The sequence below is a fragment of the Canis aureus genome, chromosome 31, assembly GCF_053574225.1.
Source record: "Canis aureus isolate CA01 chromosome 31, VMU_Caureus_v.1.0, whole genome shotgun sequence".
Lineage (NCBI taxonomy): Eukaryota > Metazoa > Chordata > Mammalia > Carnivora > Canidae > Canis > Canis aureus.
Genome location: NC_135641.1, coordinates 2,309,637 through 2,328,252, shown reverse-complemented (window position 1 = coordinate 2,328,252; position 18,616 = coordinate 2,309,637).

The window sequence follows — 18,616 nt, the reverse complement described above, 5'->3', positions numbered from 1 at the left end:
CCAGGGACCTCTGGTCCCATTCTGGGCCTCAAACTAAACTGGTTACTCTGGTTCCCCCTCTGGGCCTCACCCTGCCCTGGTGACTCTGGTCACCCGTTGTGCTTCACTTGGGCCTGGAGAATCTGGTCCTTAGCTGTTCCACACCTGGATCTGGGGACTGGTCGCCACCTGGGCATCACCTGGACTTGGTGAATCCTGTTGCCTCCTGCGCCTCACCTGGACCTTGTGACTGTGGTCCCACCAGGACCTCACCTGGACGAGGTGACTGGTTCCCACAGGGACCTCACCTGGACCTGGTGACTCAGGTCCTCATATGGGCATCATGGGACCTGGTTTCTCAGTTCCACATCGGGGCCTCACCTGGACCTAGTGATTCTTGTCCCCCTCTGGGCCTCACCCTGACGTGGTGACTCTGGTTCCCACCTGGATATCACCAGAACCGGGTGACTCTGGTCCCCCACTGGGACTCACCTGGAGCTGGGGACACTGGTCCTCAGCTGATCCTCAACAGGACCTGGTGAATCTACTCCTCACTTAGGCCTCGTCTGGACCTTGTGTCTCTTTTCCCACCTGGCATCAATGGGACATGGTTACTCTGTTCCCCACCTGGGCCTCACCTGAACATGATAACTTTGATCCACACTTTGGCCTCAACTGCTCCTGATGACTCTCGTCCCCCCTCCTAGGCCTCACTCTGGACCTGGTGACTGTGGTCCCCACCTGGGTCTCACCTGGGCCTGGTGACTCTCGTTCCCACATGAACCACACCTGGACCTGGTGACTGTCGTGTTCTTGTAGACTCACATTTACCTGGTGACACCGGTCCCCACTTGGGCCTCACCTGGATCTGCTGACGGTGGCTTGCAGGTTGGCCTCACCTGGACCTGGTGAGTGGGGTTGCCACCTGAGCTTCACCTATACCTGGTGACTCAGGAACCCACGTGGTTCTCTTGGACCTGGTGAATCTGCTCCTTACATGGTCCTCTCCCAGACCCGGGGACTCTGGTCACCACCTGGGCCTCACCTGGACCTGGTGAATCCGACCCCATCTTGGCCTCACTCAGTGCTGGTGACTTTGTTCCCCACCTTGACCCGATTGCTGTGGACGCTTTCATGGCCTCACCTGGACCTGGTGACTCTGATCCTATCTGCGTGTCACCCAGACCTGGTGACTCTGGTCCTCACCTGGGCATCCTTGGTACCTGGTGACTCTGTTCCACACCTGAGCCTCACCTGGACATGAGGCTCTGGCCTCTGGAACCACTCTGGGCCTAACCCTCACCTGGTGACTCTGGTCTCCATCTGGATGTCACATGGACCAGGTGATTCCGGTACCCCTCTAGGCCTCAACCAGTTCTGGTGACTCTGGTCCTCAAATGGGCCTCACCTGGACCTAGTGAATATGCTCCATCTGGGTCTCATTTGGACCTGATGACTCTTGTCCCTTCCTGGGCATCATCAGGACATTGTTCCACTGCATGACCTGCAGGTTAGCCACACCTGGACCTCGTAACTCTGGTCCCTACCTGGGCATCATCGGGACATTGTTCCACTGCATGGCCTGCAGGTTGGCCTCACCTGGACCTGGTAACTCTAGTCCCTACCTGGGCATCATCGGGACATGGTTCCTCTGCATGGCCTGCAGGTTGCCCTCACCTGGACCTGGTGAGTGGGGTTGACACCTGGGCCTCACCCATGCCTGGTGACACAGGTCCCCACGTGGGTCTCACTTGGACATAGTGAATCTGGTCCTTACCTGGACCTCACCCGGAACTGGTAACTCTGGTCACCACCTGGGAATCACCTGGACCTGGTGAATCTGGTCCCCATCTGGGCCTCACCCAGTCCTGGTGACTTTGTTCCCCACCTGGACCTGATTGCTGTGGACTCCTTCTTGGACTCACCTTGAACTGGTGACTCGGATCCTAAATGGGTCTCACCCAGATCTGGTGACTCTGGTCCTCCCCCGTGGACCATTATGATCTGGATGCTTTGTTACACACCTGAGCCTCACCTGGACATGATGACTCTGGATCCCCTCTGGGACTCAGCCTGACATGGTGACTCTGGTCCCCATCTGGATGTCACCTAGACCAGGTGAATCTGGTACCCCTCTAGGCCTCAACTTGACCTGGTGACTCTGGGCTTCAACTGGGCCTCACCGGGACCTAGGGAACATGCTCCCCACCTGCGCCTCATCTGGACCTGTTGACTCTGGTTCTACCTGGGCATCATCGGGAAATGGTTACACTATTCCCCTCTGGGACTGACCTGATCCTGGTAACTCTGGTCCTGACTTTGGCCTCTTCTCTACCTGGTGAATCTGGCTCCACCTGGGTCTCACCTGTAACTGGTGACTCTGATCCTAAGCATGGCCTCACCTGACCTTGTGACTGTGGTTCCCATCGGGACCTCACCTGCTCCTCATGTCTCTTGTCTCACCTGGGCCTCACCAAGACTTGGTGTATCTCGTACCCACTTGGGTAGCATCAGGATATGGTTACACTGTTCACTAACAGTGACCCAGCCTGACCTATTATCTCTGGTCTTCACCTCGCCACACCTGGACATGGTGACACTGGTTCCCACCTTGGTCTCACCTGGACATGGTGAGTCGGATCCCTACAGGGTCCTCACCTCTAACTAGTGATTCTCATTCCCACCTGGACATCATGTGGACCTGGTGGCTGCAGTGTTTCTAGCTTCTCATGTACCTCGTGACTCTGGTCCCCACCAGGGCCTCACCGGGACCTGGTGAGTGTGGTTGCCACCTGCACCTCACCTGGACCTGGTGATTCTGGTCTGCACCTGAGACTACCCTGGATCTGGTGACTATGGTCCCAACCTGGGCTTCACCTGGCCCTGTTGACCATGGTCCTCATCACGGCAAAAATGGGACCCGGTGACTGTGTTCCACACCTGGAACTCACCTGGAGCAGGTGACTCTGGTCCCCCTGTGGGTCTCACCGTGCTCTAGTGACAGTGAACCCCACTTTGGCCTGACTTGGACCTGCTGACCCTAGTTGCCACCTGCGCGTGGGCTCGAACTGTTGACTCTGGTTCGTTCAAGGGCCTCCACTGTACCTGGTGATCCTGGTTCCCACCTGGGCCTCACCTGGACCTGGTGACTCTTGTCACCACCGGGGACTCACTTGGACCTGGTTACAGTGTTCCACACTGGGCCTCAAGTAGAACTCTTGACCATGGTCCCCAAGCCTGCCTCACATGGACCAGTTGCCTCTGATACCTACCAGCGCCTGACGTGTACCTGGTAACTCTGGTCCTCACCTGGGCCTCATCTGGACCTAGTGACTCTGGTCCCCACCTGGGCTTCACCTGGACCTGGTGAATCAGGTCCCCATCTGGGACTCACCAAGTCCTCGTGACTTTGTTCCCCACCTGGACCTGATTGCTGTGGACTCCTTCTTGGCCTCACCTGGAACTGGTGACTCTGATCCTAACTGGGGCTCACCCAGATCTGGTGACTCTGGTCCTCACCTGTGGACCATTATGATCTGGATCTCTGTTCCACACCTGAGCCTCACCTGGACATGATGACTCTGGGTCCCCTCTGGTCCTCACCCTGACATGGTGACTCTGCTCCCCATGTGGATGTCACCTAGACCAGGTGAATCTGGTACCCCTCTAGGCCTCAACTAGACCTGGGGATTCTGGTCCTCAAGTGTGCCTCACCGAGACCTAGAGAATATGCTTTCCACCTACTCCTCGTCTGGACCTGGTGACTCTGGTTCTACCTGGGCATCATCGGGACATGTTTAGTCTATTCCCCACTGGGACTGACCTGATCCTGGTAACTCTGGTCCTGACTTTGGCCTCTTCCGTACCAGGTGACTCTGGCTCCTCCTGGGCCACACCAGTAACTGGTGACTCTGATCCTAAGCATGGCCTCACCTGACCTGGTGACTGTGGTTCCCATCGGGACCTCACCTGGACCTCATATCTCTGGTCCCACCTGGGCCTCACCAGGACCTGGTGTCTCTGGTACCCACCAGGGTAGCATCAGGATATGGTTACACTGTTCACTAACTGTGACCCTGCCGGACATATTAACTCTGGTATTCACCTGGGCCACACCTGGACATGGTGACACTGGTTCCCACCTGGGTCTCACCTGGACATGGTGAGTCGGATCCCCACCTGGTCCTCACCTGTAACTGGTGATTCTCGTTCCCATATGGACATCCTGTGGACCTAGTGGCTGCAGTGTTTCTAGCTTCTCATGTACCTCGTGACTCTGGTCCCCACCAGGGCCTCACCGGGACCTGGTGAGTGTGGTTGCCACCTGCAACTCACCTGGACTTGGTGATTCTGGTCTGCACCTGAGACTACCCTGGATCTGGTGACTGTGGTCCCCACCTGGTCTTCACCTGGATTTGGGGACTCCGGTCCCCATCTGGGCCTCACCTGGCCCTGTTGACCATGGTCCTAAACTGGGCACAATTGGGGCCCGGTGACTGTGTTCCACAAATGGACCTCACCTGGACCAGGTGACTCTGGTCCCGCTCTGGGTCTCACCGTGCCCTAATGACTGTGAACCCCACTTTGGCCTGACTTGGACCTGCTGACCCTGGTTGCAGCCTGCTCTTGACTTCAACCTGTTGACTCTGGTTCTTTCATTTTTCTTTTTTTAATTTATTTTTTATTATTGGTGTTCTATTTACTAACATACAGAATAACCCCCAGTGCCCCTCATCCTTTCACTCCCACCCCCCGCCCTCCTCCCCTTCTACCACCCCTAGTTCGTTTCCCAGAGTTAGCAGTCTTTACGTTCTGTCTCCCTTTCTGATATTTCCCACACATTTCTTCCCCCTTCCCTTATATTCCCTTTCACTATTATTTATATTCTCCAAATGAATGAGCACATATAATGTTTGTCTTTATCCGACTGGCTTACTTCACTCAGCATAATACCCTCCAGTTCCATCCACGTTGAAGCAAATGGTGGGTATTTGTCATTTCTAATAGCTGAGTGTTATTCCATTGTATACATAAACCACATCTTCTTTATCCATTCATCTTTCGTTGGACACCGAGGCTCCTTCCACAGTTTGGCTATCGTGGCCATTGCTGCTATAAACATCGGGGTGCAGGTGTCCCGGCGTTTCATTGCATTTGTCTCTTTGGGGAAAATCCCCAACAGTGCAATTGCTGGGTCGTAGGGCAGGTATTTTTTAACTGTTTGAGGAACCTCCACACAGTTTTCCAGAGTGGCTGCACCAGTTCACATTCCCACCAACAGTGTATGAGGATTCCCTTTTCTCCGCATCCTCTCCAACATTGGTTGTTTCCTGTCTTGGTAATTTTCCCCATTCTCACTGGTGTGAGGTGGTATCTCATTGTGGTTTTGATTTGTATTTCCCTGATGGCAAGTGATGCAGAGCATTTTCTCATGTGCATGTTGGCCATGTCTATGTCTTCCTCTGTGAGATTTCTGTTCATGTCTTTTGCCCATTTCATGATTGGATTGTTTGTTTCTTTGGTGTTGTGTTTGATAAGTTCTTTATAGATCTTGGAAACTAGTCCTTTCTCTGATATGTCATTTGCAAATATCTTCTTCCATTCTGTACGTTGTCTTTGAGTTTTGTTGACTGTATCCTTTGCTGTGCAAAAGCTTCTTATCTTGATGAAGTCCCAATAGTTCATTTTTGCTTTTGTTTCTTTTGCCTTCGTGGAGTATCTTGCAAGAAGTTACTATGGCCGAGTTCAAAAAGGGTGTTGCCTGTGTTCTTCTCTAGGATTTTGATGGAATCTTGTCTCACATTTAGATCTTTCATCCATTTTGAGTTTATCTTTGTGTATGGTGAAAGAGAGTGGTCTAGTTTCATTCTTCTGCATGTGGATGTCCAATTTTCCCAGCACCATTTATTGAAGAGACTGTCTTTCTTCCAATGGATAGTCTTTCCTCCTTTATCGAATGTTAGTTGCCCATAAAGTTCAGGGTCCACTTCTGGATTCTCTATTCTGTTTCACTAATCTATGTGTCTGTTTTTGTGCCAGTAGACTCTAGTTCTTTCAAGGGCCTCAACTGTACCTGGTGATCCTGGTCCCCACCTGGGCCTCACCTGGACGTGGTGACCCTTTTCACCACCGGGGACTCACCTGGACCTGCTTACTGTGTTACACACCAGGGCCTCAAGTAGACCTGTTGACCATGGTCCCCAAGCCGGCCTCACATGGACCTGTTACCTCTGATCCCCACCGGGGCCTCACGTGTACCTGGTAACTCAGGTCCTCACCTGGGCCTCATCGGGACCTAGTGACTCTGGTCCCCACCTGGGCTTCACGTGGATCTGGTTACTCTGGTCCCCACCTGGACCTCTCCCGGACCTGGTGACTCTCTTTCCAACATGGACCTCACCTGGATCTGGTGACTCTGGTCCCCCTCTGGGTCTCACCGTGCCCTAATGACTGTGAACCCCACTTTGGCCTGACTTGGACCTGCTGACCCTGGTTGCGACCTGCGCATGACTTTGACCTGTTGAGTCTGGTTCTTTCAAGGGCCTCCCCTGTACCTGGTGATCCTGGTCCCCACCTGGGACTCACCTGGACGTGGTGACTCTTGTCACCACCGGGGACTCACCTGGACCTGCTTACTGTATTCCACACCAGGGCCTCAAGTAGACCAGTTGACCATGGTCCCCAAACCGGCCTCACATGGACCTGTTGCCTTGATCCCCACCGGGGCCTCATGTTTACCTGGTAACTCTGGTCCTCACCTGGGCCTCATCTGGACCTAGTGACTCTGATTCCCACCTGGGCTTCACCTGGATCTGGTGACTCTGGTCCCCACCTGGACTTCACCTGAATCTGGTGTCTCTGGTCCCCACCTGGACCTCTCTTGGACCTGCTGACTCTCTTTCCAACATGGACCTCACCTGGATCTGGTGACTCTGGTCCTCAGTTTGGCCTCACCTGGACCTGACGTCTCTCGTCCCTACTTTGACCTAACTCAGAACTGCTGAATCTTGCCCCACCTAGGCTGCACCCAGACATGGTGACTCTTGTCCCCAGGTATGTCTCATTTCGACCTAATGAATCTGGTCCTTACGTGAGCCTCACGTCACCTGGGACTCAGCTGGATAGAGTAGCTCTGGTTCCCGCAAGGGACTCAAATGATACTGCTGACTGTGGTCTTATTCTATGCCTCACCAGGACCTAGTGATTCTGTTCCCCATCTGGGCCTGCATGGCCCTAGTGACTATGGTCCTTCCAGGCATCATTGGGACCTGGATACACTATTCCACACCTGGGCCTCACTCTGACTAGGGACCTCTGGTCACATTCTTGGCCTCAAACTAAACTGGTTACTGTGGTTCTGCCTCTGGGAATGACCCTTACCTGGTGACTCTGGTCACCCCTTGGGCTTCATTTGGGCCTGGTGAATCTGGTCCTTAGCTTGTCCTCACTTGGATCTGGTGACTGGTCGCCACCTGGGCCTCACCTGGACTTGGTGAATCCTGTTGCCACCTGCGCCTCACCTGGACCTTGTGACTCTGGTCCCACCTGGAAGTCACCTGCATCTGGTGGCTCTGGTTCCCATATGGGGCTCTCCTGGACCTGGTTCCTGTGGTCTCCATCAGGCATCAACTGGAACAAAATGACTCTGATCCATATTTGGGCCTCTGCTGGACCTGTTCACTCTGGTCCTTACTTGGGCATCATTGGGACCTGGATACTCATTATATTCCTGGGCCTCACCTGGACCTGTTGACTGTGGTCCCACCTGGGCCTCACCTGGACGAAGTGACTGGTTCCCACATGGACCTCACCTGGACCTGGTGACTCAGGTCCTCATATGGGAATCATGGGAACTGGTTTCAGTTCCACATCGTGGCCTCACCGGGACCTAGTGAATCTCGTCCCCCTCTGGGCCTAACCCTGACGTGGTGACTCTGGTCCCCTCCTGGATATCACCAGAACCGGGTGACTCTGGTCCCCCCCTGGGACTTACCCGGAGCTGGGGACACTGGTCCTCAACTGGGCCTCAACAGGATCTGTTGAATCTACTCCTCACTTAGGCCTCGTCTGGACCTTGTGACTCTTTTCCCACCTGGCATCAATGGACATGGTTACTCTGTTCTCCACCTGGGCCTCACTTGGACATGATGACTTTGCTTCATTCTTTGGCCTCAGCTGGTCCTGATGACTCTTGTCCCCCCATTAGGCCTCAATCTGGACCTGGTGACTGTGGTCCCCACCTGGGTCTCACCTGGACCTGTTGAATCTCGTTCCCACCTGTAATACACCTGGACCTGGTGACTGTAGTTTTCTTGTAGACTCACATTTACCTGGTGAATCCGGTCCCCACTAGAGCCTCACCTGGTTCTGGTGACTCTGGCCTGCAGGTTGGTCTCACCTGGACCTGGTGAGTGCGGTTGCCACCTGGGCCTAACCCGTACATGGTGACTCAGGTCCCCACGTGGGCCTCTTGGACCTGGTGAATCTGGTCCTTATCTGGTCCTAACCCAGACCCGGGGACACTGGTCACCACCTGGTTTTCACCTGGACCTGGTGAATCTGGTCCCCATCTGGGCCTCACCCAGTCCTGGTGACTTTGTTCCCCACCTGGACCTGATTGCTGTGGACACTTGGCCTCACCTGGAACTGGTGACTCTGAACCTATCTGTGCGTCACCCAGATCTAGTGACTCTGGTCGTCACCTGATCATCATTGGTACCTGGTGACTCTGTTCCTCACCTGAGCCTCACCTGGACATGATGCCTCTGGAACCTCTCTGGGCCTCTTCGTGACCTGGTGACTCTGGTCCCCATGTGGATGTTACCTGGACCAGGTGATTCTGGTACCCCTCTAGGCATCAAGCAGATCTGGTGACTCTGGTCCTGATCTGGGCCTCACATGGACCTAGTGAATTTGCTCCATCTGGGCCTCATTTGGACCTGGTGACTCTGGTCCCTACCTGGGCATCATCGCGACATGATTCCACTGCATGGCCTGCAGGTTTGCCTCACCTGGACCTGGTAACTCTGATGTCTACCTGGGCATCATGGAGACGTGGTTCCTCTGCTTGGCCTGCAGGTTGGCCTGACCTGGACCTGGTGAGTGGGGTGGCAACCTGGGCCTCACACATGCAATGTAACACAGGTCCCCACGTGGGTCTCACTTGGACCTGGTGAATCTCGTCCTTACCTGGTGCTCATCCGGTACTGGTATTTCTGGTCACCACCTGGCAATCACATGGACTTGTTGAATCTGGTCCCCATCTGGGCCTCACCCAGTCCTGGTGACTTTGTTCCCCACCTGGACCTGATTGCTGTGGACTCTTTCTTGACCTCACCTGAAACTGGTGACTCTGATCCTATCTGCTCGTCACACAGACCTGGTGACTCTGGTCCTCACCTGGGCATCATTGGTACCTGGTGACACTGTTCCACACCTGAGACTCACCTGGACATGATGACTCTGGAACCTCTCTGGGCCTCACCCTGACCTGGTGACTCTGGTCCCCATCTGGATGTCACCTAGACCAGCTGAATCTGGTACCCCTCTAGGCCTCAAAAAGACTGGGGGAATCTGGTCCTCAACTGGGCCTCACCGGGACCTAGTGAATATACTCCCGACCTGCGCCTCATCTGTACGTGGTGACTCGGGTTCTACCTGGGCATCATTGGGACATGGTTACTCTATTCCCCACTGGGACTGACCTGATCCTGGTAACTCTGGTCCTGACTTTGGCGTCTTCCCTACTTGGTGACTCTGGCTCGACCTGGATCTCACCTGTAACTGGTGACTCTGATCCTAAGCATGGCCTCACCTGACCTGGAGACTGTGGTTCCCATCGGGACCTCACCTGGACCTCATGTCTCTGGTCCCACCTAGGCCTCACCAGGACCTGGTGTCTCTGGTACCCACATGGGTAGCATCAGGATATGGTTACACTGTTCACTAACAGTGACCCAGCCAGATATTAACTCTGGTCTTCACCTGGGCCACACCTGGACATGGTAGCACTGGTTCCCTCTTGGGTCTCACGTGGACATGTGATTCGGTTCCCTGCCTGGTCCTCACCTGTAACTGGTGATTCTCGTTCCCACATGGACATCATGTGGATCTGGTGGCTGCAGTGTTTCTAGCTTCTCATGTACCTCGTGACTCTGGTCCCCACCAGGGCCTCACTGGGACCTGTTGAGTGTGGTTGCCACCTGCACCTCACCTGGACCTGGTGATTCTGGTCAGCACCTGAGACTACCCTGGATCTGGTGACTGTGGTCCCCACCTGGGCTTCACCTGGATTTCGGGCTCTGGTTCCCATCTGGGCCTCACCTGGCCCTGTTGACCATGGTCCTCAACTGGGCAAAATTGGGACCCAGTGACTGTAATCCACAACTGGACCTCACCTGGACCAGGTGACTCTGGTCCCCCTCTGGGTCTCACCGTGCAGTAGGGACTGTGAACCCCACTTTGGCCTGACTTGGACCTGCTGACCCTGGTTGGAACCTGCGCCTGACGTCAAACTGTTGACTCTAGTTCTTTCAAGGGCCTCCCCAGTACCTGGTGATCCTGGTCCCCACCGGGCGTCGCCTGGACATGGTGACTCTTGTCACCACTGGGGACTCACCTGGACCTGCTTACTGTATTCCACACCTGGGCCTCAATAGACCTGTTGACCATGGTCCCCAAGCCGGCCTCACATGAACCTGTTGCCTTGATCCCCACCGGGGCCTCACGTGTACCTGGTTACTCTGGTCCTCACCTGGGCATCGTTGGTCCTGGTGACTCTGTTCCACACCTGAGGCTCCCCTGAACATGATGACTCTGGAACTACTCTGGCTATTAACCTAACGTAGTGACTCTGGTCCCCATATGGATGTCACCTGGTCCAGGGGATTATGGTACCCGTCTGGGCCTCAACAAGGTCTGGTGACTCTGGTCCTCAACTGGGCCTCACCTGGACCTAGTGAATATGCTCCATCTGGGCCTCATTTGGATCTGGTGACTCTGGTCACTACCTGGGCATCATCGGGACATGGTTCCACTGCATGACCTGCAGGTTGACCTCACATGGACCTGGTAACTCTGGTCCCTACCTGGGCATCATCGGGACATGGTTCCACTGCATGGCCTGTAGGTTGGCCTCACCTGGACCTGGTAACTCTCGTCCCTACCTGGGCATCATTGGGACCTGGTTCCTCTGCATGACCTGCAGGTTGGCCTCACCTGGACCTGGTGAGTGGGTTTGTCACCTGGGCCTCACCCTTGCCTAGGGACACAGGTCCCCACGTGGGCCTCACTTGGACCTGGTGAATCTGGTCCTTACCTGGTGGTCACCCGGAACTGGTAACTCTGGTCACCACATGGGAATCACCTGGGCCTGGTGAATCTGGTCCCCATCTGGGCCTCACCCAGTCCTGTTGACTTTCTTCCCCACCTGGACCTGATTGCTGTGGACTCCTTCTTGGCTAACCTGGAACTGCTGACTCTGATGCTAACTGGGCCTCACCCAGATCTGGTGATTCTGGTCCTCACCTGTGGACCATTATGACCTGGATACTCTGTTCCACACCTGAGCCTCACCTGGATATGATGACTCTGGATCCCCTCTGGGCCTCAGCCTGACATGGGGACTCTGGTCCCCATCTGGATGTCACTAGACCAGGTGAAACTGGTACCCCTCTAGGCCTCACCTAGACCTGGTGACTCTGGTCCTCAACTGGGCCTCAACGGGACCTCGTGAACATGCTCCCCACCTGCGCCACATCTGGGCCTGGTGACTCTGGTTCTACCTGGGCATCACCGGGACATGATTACTCTATTCCCACTTGGAGTGACCTGACCTGGTAACTCTGGTCCTGACTTTGGCCTCTTCTGTACCAGGTGACTCTGGCTCCACCTGGGCCTCACCTGGAACTGGTGACTCTGATCCTAAGCATGGCCTCACCTGACCGGGTGACTGTGTTTCCCATCGGGACCTCACCTGGACCTCATGTCTCTGGTCCCACTTGGGCCTCACCAGGACCTGGTGTCTCTGCTACCCACCAGGGTAGCATCAGGATATGGTTATACTGTTCACTAACAGTGACCCAGCCGGACCTATTAACTCTGGTCTTCACCTGGGCCACACCTGGACATGGTGACACTGTTTCCCACCTGGGTCTCACCTGGACATGGTGAGTCGGATCCCCACCTGGTCCTCACCTGTAACTGGTGATTCTCGTTCCCACATGGAGATCATGTGGACCTGTTGGCCGCAGTGTTTCTAGCATCTTTTTTTTTAATTTGTATTTATTTATGATAGTCACAGAGAGAGAGAGAGGCAGAGACACAGGCAGAGGGAGAAGCAGTCTCCATGCACCGGGAGCCCGATGTGGGATTCGATCCCGGGTCTCCAGTATCGCGCCCTGGTCCAAAGGCAGGCGCCAAACCGCTGCGCCACCCAGGGATCCCATGTGTTTCTAGCTTCTCATGTACCTCGTGACTTCTCATGTATCCCACCAGTGCCTTACCGGGACCTGGTGAGTTTGGTTGCCACCTGCACCACACCTGGACCTGGTGATTCTGGTCTGCACCTGAGACTACCCTGGATCTGGTGACTGTGGTCCCCACCTGGGCTTCACCTGGATTTCGGGACTCCGGTCCCCATCTGGGCCTCACCTGGCCCTGTTGACCATGGTCCTCAACTGGGCACCATTGGGACCTGGTGACTGTGTTCCACAACTGAACCTCACCTGGACCAGGTGACTATGCTCCCCCTCTGGGTCTCACCGTGCCCTAGTGAATGTGAAGTCCCCTTTGGCTTGACTTGGACCTGCTGACCCTGGTTGCCACCTGCGCCTGAACTCGAACTGTTGACTCTGGTTCTTTCAAGGGCCTCCCCTGTACCTGGTGATCCTGGTCCCCACCTGGACCTCACCTGGAAGTGGTGACTCTTGTCACCACCGGGGACTCACCTGGACCTGCTTACTGTGTTCCACACATGGGCCTCAATAGACCTGTTGACCATGGTCCCCAAGCCGGCCTCACATGAACCTGTTGCCTCTGATCCACACCGGGGCCTCACGTGTTCCTGGTAACTCTGGTCCTCACCTGGGCCTCATCTGCACCTAGTGACTCTGGTCCCCACCTGGGCTTCACCTCGATCTGGGGACTCTGGTCTCCACCTAAACTTCACCTGGATCTAGTGACTCTGGTCCCCACATGGACCTCTCCTGGACCTGGTGACTCTCTTTCCAACATGGACCTCACCTGGATGTGGTGAATCTGGTACTCAGTTTGGCCTCACCTGGACCTGGTGTCTCTCGTCCCCACTTTGACCTAACTCAGAACTGCTGAATCTTGCCCTACCCAGGCCGCACCCAGACCTGGTGACTCTTGTCCCCAGCTATGCCTCAATTCGACCTGATGAATCTCGTCCTCACGTGGGCTTCACATGGACCTGGGAATCAGCTGGAGAGAGTGGCTCTGGTTCCCACAAGGGGCTCACCTGATACTGGTGACTGTGGTCTTTTTCTATGCCTCACCAGGACCTAGTGATTCTGTTCCCCATCTGGGCCTGCATGGCCCTAGTGACTTTGGTCCTCACCCAGGCATCATTCGGACCTGGATACTCTATTCCTCACCTGGGCCTCACTTTGACCAGGGACCTCTGGTCCCATTCTGGGCCTCAAACTAAACTGGTTACTCTGGTTCCCACTCGGGGCCTCACCCTTACCTGGTAAATCTGGTCAGCCCTTGGGCTTCACTTGGGCCTGGGGAATCTGGTCCTTAGCTGGTCCTCACCTTGATCTGGTGACTGGTCGCCACCTGGGTCTCACCTGGACTTGGTGAATCCTGTTGCCACCTGCGCCTCACCTGGACCTTGTGACTGTGGTCCCACCTGGACCTCACCTGGATCTGGTTGCTCTGGTTCCCATATGGGGCTCTCCTGAATCTGGTCCGTGTTGTCTCCATCTGACCTCACCTATAACACAATGACTCTGATACATATTTGGGCCTCTCCTGGAACTGATGATGCTGGTCCTTACCTGGGCATCACTGGGACCTGGATACACTCTTATATACCTGGGCCTCACCTGGACCTGATGACTGTGGTCCCACCTGGGCCTCACCTGGACGAGGTGACTGGTTCCCACAGGGACCTCACCTGGACCTGATGACTCAGGTCCTCATATGGCATCATGGGACCTGGTTTCTCAGTTCCACATCGGGGCCTCACCTGGACCTAGTGATTCTCGTCCCCCTCTGGGCCTCACCCTGACGTGGTGACTCTGGTCACCCCTGGATATCACCAGAACCGGGTGACTCTGGTCCCCCTCTAGGACTCTCCCGGAGCTGGGGACACTGGTCCTCAGCTGGGCCTCAACAGGACCTGGTGAATCTACTCCTCACTTACGCCTCGTCTGGACCTTGTGACTCTTTTCCCACCTGGCATCAATGGGACATGGTTACACTGTTGCCCACCTGGGCCTCTCCTGGACATGATAACTTTGCTCCACACTTTGGCCTCAACTGGTCCTGATGAATCTTGTCCCCCCACCTAGACCTCAATCTGGACCTGGTGAGTGTGGTCCCCACCTGGGTCTCACCTGGACCTGGTGACTCTCGTTCCCACTTGAAACACACCTGGCCCTGTTGACTGTGGTGTTCTTGTAGACTCACATTTACCTGTGACTCCGGTCCCCACTAGGGCCTCACCTGGATCTGGTGACTCTGACCTGCAGGTTGGCCTCACCTGGACCTGGTGAGTCGGGTTGCCACATGGGCCTCACCCATACGTGTTGACTCAGGTTCACACGTGGGCTTCTTGGACCTGGTGAATCTGGTTAATATCTGGTCCTCTCCCAGACCCGGGGACTCTGGTCACCAACGGGGCCTCACCTGGATCTGGTGAATCTGGTCCCCATCTGGGTCTCACGCAGTCCTGGTGACTTTGTTCCCCACCTGGACTTGATTGCTGTGGACTCTTTCTTGGCCTCACCTGGAACTGGTGACTCTGATCATATCTGCGCGTCACCCAGACCTGGTGACTCTGGTCCTCACCTGGGCAACATTGGTACATGGTGACTCTGTTCTACACCTGAGCCTCACCTGGACATGATGACTCTGGAACCTCTCTGAGCCTCACCCTTCCCTGGTGACTCTGGTCTCCATCTGGATGTCACCTGGAACAGTGGATTCTCATATTCCTCTAGGCCTCAACCAGATCTGGTGACTCTGGTCCTCAACTGGGCCTCACCTGGACCTAGTGATTATGCTCCATGTGGGCCTCATTTGGACCTGGTGACTCTGGTCCCTACCTGGGCATCATAGGGATATGGTTCCACTGCATGGCCTGCAGGTTGGCCTCACCTGGGCCTGGTAACTCTGGTCCCTACCGGGGCATCATCGGGACACGGTTCCTCTCCATCGCCTGCAGGTTGGCCACACCTGGACCTGGTAACTCTGGTCCCTACATGGGCATCATCGGGACACGGTTCCTCTCCATCGCCTGCAGGTTGGCCTCACCTGGACCTGGTAAGTGGGGTTGCCAATTGTGCCTCACCCATACATGGTGACACAGGTTCCCACGTGGGCCTCACGTGGACCTGGTGAATCTGGTCCTTCCCTTGTCCTCACCCGGAACTGGTAACTCTGGTCATCACCTGGGAATCACCTGGACATTGTGATTCTGGTCCCCATTGGTCCTCATCCAGTCCAGGTGACTTTGTTTCCACCTGGACCTGATTGCTGTGTACTCCTTCCTGGCCCTCACCTGGAACTAGTGACTCTGATCCTAACTGGGCCTCACCCAGATCTGGTGACTCTGGTCCTCCCCTGGGGACCATTATGACCTGGATACTCTGTTCCACACGTGAGCCTCACCTGGACATGATGACTCTGGATCCCCTCTGGGTCTCAGCCTGACATGGTGACTCTGGTCCCCATCTGGATGTCACCTAGACCAGGTGAATCTGGTACCCCTCCAAGCCTCAACTAGACCTGGTGACTTGGTCGTCAACTTGGCCTAACCGGGACCTAGTGAATATGCTCCCACCTGCACCTCATCTGGACCTGGTAACTCTGGTTCTTCCTGGACATCATCGGGACATGTTTACTCTGTTCCACACTGGGACTGACCTGATCCTGGTAACTCTGGTCCTGACTTTGGCCTCTTATGTACCAGGTGACTCTGGCTCCACATGGGCCTCACCTGGAACTGGTGACTCTGATCCTATCTGCGCGTCACCCAGATTTGGTTACTCTGGAACTCACCTGGGCATCATTGGTACCTGATTACTCTGTTCCACACCTGAGCCTCACCTGGACATGATGACTCTGGAACCTCTCTGGGCCTCACCCTGACCTGGTGACTCTGGTCCCCATCTGGATGTCACCTGGACCAGGGGATCTGGTACCCCTCTAGGCCTCAACCAGATATGGTGACTCGGGTCCTCAACTGGGCCTCATCTGGACCTAGTGAATATGATCCATCTTGGCCTCATTTGGACCTGGTGACTCTGGTCCATACCTGGGCATCATAGGGATATGGTTCCACAGCATGGCCTGCAGGTTGGTCTCACATGGACATTGTAACTCTGGTACCTACCTGGGCATTATCGGGACATGGTTCCACACATGCCCTGCAGGTTGGCATCACCTGCACCGGGTAATTCTAGTCCCTACCTGTGCATCATCGGGACATGGTTCCTCTGCATGGCCTGCAGGTTGGCATCACCTGGACCTGGTGAGTGGGGTTGTCACCTGTGCCTCACCCATGCCTGGTGACACAGGTCCCCACGTGGGCCTCACTTGGAACGGGTGAATCTGGTCCTTACCTTGTTCTCACCCGGAACTCGTAACTCTGGTCACCACCTGGGAATCACCTGGGCCTGGTGTTTCTGGTACCCATCTGGGCGTCATCCACTCCTGGTGACATTGTTCCCCACCTGGACCTGATTGCTGTGGACTCTTTCTTGGCCTCACCTGGAACTGGTGACTCTGATCCTATCTGCGCGTCACCCAGACCTGGTGACTCTGGTCCTCACCTGGACATGATGACTCTGGATCCCCTCTGGGCCTCACCCTGACATGGTGACTCTGGTCCCCATCTGGATGTCACCTAGACCAGGTGAATCTGGTACCCCTCTAGGCCTCAACTAGACCTGGTGACTCTGGTCCTCACCTGGGCCTCACCGGGACCTAGTGAATATGCTCCCCAACTGTGCCTCATCTGGACCTGGTGACTCTGGTTCTCCCTGGGCATCATCGGGCCATGGTTATTGTATTCCCCACTGGGACTGACCTGATCCTGGTAACTCTGGTCCTGATTTGGCCTCTTCTGTACCAGGTGACTCTGGGTCCACCTTGGGTTCACCGGTAACTGGTGACTCTGATCCTAAGCGTGGCCTCACCTGACCTGGTGACTGTGGTTCCCATTGGGATATCACCTGGACCTCATGTCTCTGGTCCCACCTGGGCTTCACCAGGACCTGGTGTCTGTAGTACCCACCTGGGTAGCATCAGGATACGGTTACACTGTTCACTAACAGTGACCCGTCCGGACCTATTAACTCTGGTCTTCACCTGGGCCACACCTGGACATGGTGACACTGGTTCCCACCTGGGTCTCACCTGGACATGGTGAGTCGGATCCACAAATTGTCCTCCCCTGTAACTGGTGATTCTCGTTCCCACATGGACATCATGTGGACCTGGTGGCTGCAGTGTTTCTACCTTCTCATGTACCTCGTGACCCTGGTCCCCCCAGGGCCTCACCGGGACCTGGTGAGTGTGGTTGCCACCTGCACCTCACCTGGACCTGGTGATTCTGGTCTGCACCTGAGACACCCCTGGATCTGTAGACTGTGGTCCCCACCTGGGCTTCACCTCCTTTGGGGACTCCGGTCTCCATCTGGGCCTTACCTGACCCTCTTTACCATGGTGTAAACTGGGTAAAATTGGGACCCGGTGACTGCGTTCCACAACTGGACCTCACCTGGACCACGTGACTCTGGTCCCCCTCTGGGTCTCACCGTGCCCTAGTGACTGTGAACCCCACATTGGCCTGACTTGACCTGCTGACTCTGGTTGACACCTGCGCCTGACCTCGAACTGTTGCCTCTGGTTCTTTCAAGGGCCTCCCCTGTACCTGGTGATCCTGGTCCCCACCTGGGCCTCACCTGGACGTGGTGACTCTTCTCACCACCGGGGGCCCACCTGGACCTGCTTACTGTGTTACACACCTGGGACTAGGTAGACCTGTTGACCATGGTCCCCAAGCCGGCCTCACATAGACCTGTTGCCTCTGATCCCCACCGGGGCCTCACGTGTACCTGGTAACTCTGGTCCTCACCTGGGCCTCACCTTGACCTAGTGACTCTGGTCCCCAACTGGGCTTCACCTGGATCTGGTGACTCTGGTCCCCACCTGATCTTCACTTAGATCTGGTGACTCTGGTCCCCACCTGGACCTATCCTGGACCTGGTGACTCTCTTTCCAACATGGACCTCACCTTGATCTCGTGACTCTGGTCCCCACCTGGACCTTTCTTGGACCTGGTGACTCTCTTTACAACATGGACCTCACCTGGACCTGGTGTCTCTCGTCCCCACTTTGACCTAACTCAGAACTGCTGAATCTTGCCCCACCTAGGCCGCACCCA